This window comes from Haliaeetus albicilla, unplaced genomic scaffold, assembly GCF_947461875.1.
Source record: "Haliaeetus albicilla unplaced genomic scaffold, bHalAlb1.1 scaffold_142, whole genome shotgun sequence".
In the NCBI taxonomy this organism is placed as follows: domain Eukaryota; kingdom Metazoa; phylum Chordata; class Aves; order Accipitriformes; family Accipitridae; genus Haliaeetus; species Haliaeetus albicilla.
The window spans coordinates 35131-40985 of record NW_027212533.1 but is presented as its reverse complement, the minus strand read 5'-3'; positions in this window follow the sequence as shown (position 1 = coordinate 40985).

The window sequence follows — 5855 nt, the reverse complement described above, 5'->3', positions numbered from 1 at the left end:
CTTCCTCGGGTCCCACTGACCTCAGCCCCGGAGAGCCCAGCTTTGCCTCACTGACACACCAAAATAACCCCAAATCACCCCAAGAATGGCGAGGGAGGGAGCTGCAGGCCACGCAGGGACCCTCCTCCCCTTGTCTGGCTGCACCTTGGGCAGCTGCAAGACCATGAAGGGGAGAGAAAAAATCAGAAGGAAAAAAAAAAAAAAAAAAAATCACTGCACCAGCCAGAAAGTGCCTGGAAACTTCATCCCTCTTTATTGCCCATTTCCCATGCGAGCTCCACAACCTGGGAGCAACGCAGCCAACGGCACCTTCGAGAACCAGACTCACAGCCTGCTGCAGCTGACCCTGCTCGCGCAGCTGAGGTGGGCTGGATGATCTCTAGAGGTCCCTTTCAGCATCCATTCTGTGCTGCTGTGACTCTGTCTCCGCCGTGGTTTAACCCCAGCCAGCAACTAAGCACCACGCAGCCGCTCACTCACTCCCCCCCATCCAGTGGGATGGGGGAGAAAATCTGGAAAAAGAAGTAAAACTCGTGGGTTGAGATAAGAATGGTTTAATAGAACAGAAAAGGAGAAACTAATAATGATAACACTAATGAAATGACAACAGCAATAATAAAAGGATTGGAATGTACAAATGATGCGCAGTGCAATCGCTCACCACCTGCCGATCGACACCCAGCTAGTCCCCGAGCAGCGATTCCCCCCCACACTCCTCAGTTCCTATACTAGATGGAACGTCGCATAGTATGGAATACCCTGTTGGCCAGTTTGGGTCAGGTGCCCTGGCTGTGTCCTGTGCCAACTTCTTGTGCCCCTCCAGCTTTCTCGCTGGCTGGGCATGAGAAGCTAAAAAATCCTTGACTTTAGTCTAAACGCTACTTAGCAACAACTGCAAACATCAGTGTTATCAAGGTTCTTTGCATACTGAACTCAAAACATAGCACTGTACCAGATACTAGGAAGACACTTAACTCTATCCCAGCTGAAACCAGGACACTTTGAACCACTTAACATTCCATGAGAAATACCCCAAGAGCTCAAGAAGAAAGAGCAGAAAGACAGGAGACAGGTGAAAGCCTAGAGCACCAGCTAGACGGAATGAAAGACCCTCTTCCTTCTCTGAAGCTTCAGCAAGGCTTCCTTCACCTGCTTGTTCCTCCGACTGTAAATGACGGGGTTCAAACTGGGGCTGACGAGACTGCAGAAAAGGGAAAGAACTTTCTCCCTCCCAGAGGAGTTACTGCTCCCGGGCCCCGCGTACATGAAGATGGCGTTTCCATAAAAGACACCCACCACGGTCGGGTGGGAGCCACACGTGGACAAGGTTTCGTGCCATCCTGGCACAGAGCGGATGCGCAGATCGGTGGCCGGGGTGTCCAGGGAGGAAATCAGGATTAAGGCTAAAGGCAAGAGGAAGAAGCACACACAAATAGCAAAGATCAGGACTTTATTGGCAGGAGCGGCAGTGCAGGCCAGCTTTAAGACAGCAAGAACTTCACAGGAGAAGTGGACAACCTCGCAGGGGCCGCAGAAAGGCAGGTGTAAAGCCAGAGAGGCTTGCAGTGTACCAAATACGAACGCCAAAGCCCACAAAACCGTGGCAAGGCTGAGGCACAGCCTCCAGATCATGATGAGGGCATAGCGCGGGGGGCGGCAGATTGCCACGTAGCGAACATGAGACATCACGGCCAGCAGCACGCACGCTGTAAGTGCAAAGATTAAATAAAGATGGATCTGTGCCCCACACCCAGCAACGGAGAGGGTTCTGCCTTGTCCAAGGAGGCTCCTTAGCATACGGGGGACATTGCTGGAGGCGTAGCAGATGTCCCCGATGGAGAAGTGGCAGAGGAAGAAGTACATGGGGCTGTGGAGGCAGTAGTCCAGGCAGATAAGCAGAAAGACAAGTGCGTTTCCCATCAGAGTGGCAGAGCAGAGGGCAGAGAAAAGGCCAGAGGCAGCGCTGCAGGGCTGGGGTGCTGCAGAACCCCAGGAGGACGAATTCTGTGACAGTCGTTTCATTCTGCACGCTGTGCTGGAGGTGAGGCAGCACAAACTGCGACCACGGAGTTCTGGAAGCGAAGGAGCAAGGAAAAGGAAAGAAAAAGGAGAGTTTTCCTAAGAATGTTGTGTCCTTCTTTACTCTTTACGCTGCAGCTCCCTTCTCCCTGTTTTTCCCTCTGACTCCAGTGAAAGGTGCGTACTACCCTCCCCATGCTGAGCGACGCACATCTGAATTGCAAGCTCCAATCTCTCTGCAAACTTTGAGCAGTTTGACCAATCTCGCACAACTTTGCTGCCTAGCTTGCCCTTGAAGTCCTTCTTTTCCTGGGTTGGGTTTGGGTTTTTTTTGCAGGGGGTGGGGAGGGGCAGGGTGTGGTGTCGCTGTTGGAGAAGATAAGATGATGAAGATTGCAGGTGTCGATTAAGGTGAAGTCAGAACAACTTCAAAGCAGCTATTTTAAATTAAGTCCATATTAAAAGGAATGCACAGTTCACAGAATAATTCCAGTTTTATCATTAAACCAACCAGCGTTTCCAAGCCACTGCTGTGTCCTCTTTACCTTCGTGAAATGCATTCCTATTGAATCCTGCAGTTGCTTGATCCAACTCCCCTTCCCAGCAGGGAGGCTACTGCAGGCCCGGGAAGGTCAGGCAGAACGTCACCTTGGTTCCTGCTGTGCAGCTGCTCGCCGTTACCAGTTTCGCAGGGTGCTGGTCAAGGTCCCTGGGCATCCCCTGGCACTTGTCTCCACGCGGCTCTCTGGTCTCCAAGATCTTCCGCCACTTCCAGGATATTTCCTCCAGCCAGGATCTTCACCTTTTCCTTCCTGGGTCCCTTTCTTCTCTTCAAGATCCCTTCTTCTTGCTGGGAACCCTTCTTTTTGCCACCACCTCTTCTTTCTGGAACCCCACGCCCCCACTTTTCCCAATCTAAGTTGTCTATGTGAGCAGTACGAGGCCTGATCAGCCTCCGAATTAAGGCTTCTGGCTCCTAGCTCTGTATTAACTGTAGGATTCGGGACATGCCACTTTTGCTTATTCCAGGTGTTACCCAAATTTACAACCAGCCCACGCTGGCTGCGTGTAGCAAGAAGCAGGCTTCTGCTTGACAGCTCAGAATTCAGTTTCAGACATTCACACGCACAGACCTTGCCACACACGTGCACCCCGTCACGTCTTGCCTGGTAACCTTCACAGTTTGAGCCAGTTTTTTGTCTACGGCCGGGCTTCAGAGGCAGGGCATGGCCACAGAAGCGCATCCCCCCCGTCAGTCTGTGAGCTGAGCAAGGGAGAGTCAATACTTGTCTGGTGAGCCTCATACCCAGGCAATGTGGGCGATCCCTCTCCTGCGACAGCCCTGGCAAAAGCCACAGCAGGGTGCTCCCTTGCCTCTGCCTAGGTCACTGGGGTTCCCCTGCCTGCCACTGCTCCTTTGTCCTCCTCTGTGTTTGTGGAGATGAACCTTTAACCACACAACTTAACACCTACAACGCCGGGAAAAAGAGAGGCTGCAGAGGGTCCAGCGGGGAAGGTCGCCGATGTAAAATGCTCTTTGTGAGAGGCAGCACACCCAGCTCACCTCCTTGCTCCTGAGCTGCTCTATCGGAAGCACTGCGTGCAGGACGCTCTGCTCAACAGGCTGTGTCTGTCTCTGACTGCCTTGTCCTTGCTACAGCACCGTGTGCTGGGGGAACGCCACGGAGAGCAAGGAGGACGCTCTTTCCCCAGGAGCAACGGAGGGTGCTCAGCTGAGTGCTGCTGCAGGGGCCAAAGTGGGGCAGGCAGGCAGGCAGGGGAAGGCAGGAACGAGGGAGCTGGGAGTAACCGGCCAGTCTGGGAGATGCCCGAGAGGCTCGAGAACCCTGTAAGCACAGGACAAGCTTAGAGGAGGAGGTTCAACATGAGGCCCTGTGCTTAACCATCCCCTCCAGATCTGGACCTTCTCTGCTTCCCGAGTTACCGTGCAGTTTAACAGCCTGGTGCAGAGATCCTGACTGGGAGATCACTGTACCTCCAGGACTTAGGGATCCACCTAACAGTTAACCTGAGCGGGTGCAGGTCTGTGCTGCGCTGTACCTACAGCGTGGCCTTCAGGCTGTGTCCCTACACATGTCCCTTGGCCGCAGGATAAACGGAGCTCGTTGACTGTAACAGAGGAGCCTCCAGGCAGCTCCTGCTTGGTACCAGCGATTACGCCACCTGCACGGCCCTGCCGTTATCTAAAGTACAGCAAGAAGTCCGCGCGTGAACATCCTTTATGCATAGAGTTGTTTTCTTCTAAGAAAAGTTGTATAACACCGTGAATGACCAAAAGGAGGAACTTCTCCACAGGCAGGATCTGTACAATGTGCCAAGGGAAAATCCATCTGGGGTCTGCCCAATGCTGCATGAACGCAGGGTCCCCAGCGTCTGAAGGGACCTAAGATTTACTTGCTACCTAGATGCCTCTTCTTGCTGCCTGTACGCCTTCTTCCTGGCTACCTCGCCTCCCAAGATCTTGCCCACCCCCCGCCTACTGGGGAGGGGGGGAATGTTAGAGAGACAGCCTCGATGCTGTGCCAGCACTGCTCAGCCATGGCCAAAACACTGCTGTGTTATCAACAGCTTTCTAGCTACCAGTACAGAGCACAGCACTACGAGGGCTGCTGTGGGGTAAAGGAACTCCAACTCAGCCAGACCCAATACAGAAGGGAAGTGGAGGAACAACAGAGGGGGCAGCCCAGGGACACAGAGCCCCAGGTCTCATCTGGCCGCTCCTGTGACCATACGGTGTATTCAAAATCAAATACCTGAAGTGCTCCCTTAGATGCAGTTTACAGCCCGGGGACAAGAAGGTGGCAGTTCTGCATTTTGCAGCTTCCAGGCTGATGGCAGAGCCAAAGCAAAAAAAAAAAAGAAACCAAACCAAACCAAACCAAGAGAGGTAAAACTGGAGCGCAGGGAGCAAATGCTTTTCTTTCACCTTAGGCCAACTGCTCAGACGCTCTCTATGCTGCCCTGCCACAGAGGGCATCCCTCTCGTACCAGTAAGAGACATAAGAGTGAATTAAAGCCAGGACTCCAAACCAGAACAAAAACCCGGTCGTGATGAAGAAGAAAGTGGAGAATGCATCAAATATAACAGAAAATTATTTTGGACGTTCCCAGTTTACATTTGGAAAAAAGAGAAAAAAAAAAAGAAGAGGAATTAGGTATTAAAAGAGCAGCACTGAATGATAAAGCAGTAGCAGTCCCTCTACCACTACAAACCCACACCCCCACATGCACGTACGCATGCAGACTTAACACCACCAAACTCCCATTGACTGTGACGTTCACCTCAGCTTGCTGGTCTAGAGATACTGAATGCCTGAAGCACACCAAGGATAACTGAAAACGTCTGCATGGCTTTAATGGGAATCCTCCAACTGAAACAAAGCGCTTTCTCCCTCCGTCTCCGTTGGCACATCCCCAAGTCACGCTCTCACTCCTCTCCTTCAAAGTCAAGATTCCTAAACGTGAAAAGCGGGAGTGGGGAAAGGCGAAGGGAAGAGAAAAAGAGGGAGAGCATCATCAGTGGAAGACCTGCCAGCTGCTGCTGATTCAGCCCTGTTCGGGGGACCACCCCAGCAGAGAGGAGCTGGTTTGCATGCCACGGTCCTCACTGCCTGTTCCCAGGGACAGGCCGTTTGCTCAGCCTTGCCGGCCAAAGCGTGGGAAAAGCGTAGGCGTGCGCCGTCGCTTGCAGAGGAGCACGGTCACGTTCACGTGCAATCCTTTACCTTTTTCCTCCCTGGATTCAAAGGGTTTCTGTCTTCAAAGTGAGAGCCTTCCATACGGTCGTTTGTGACATTTCATCCAGGGTAATAATC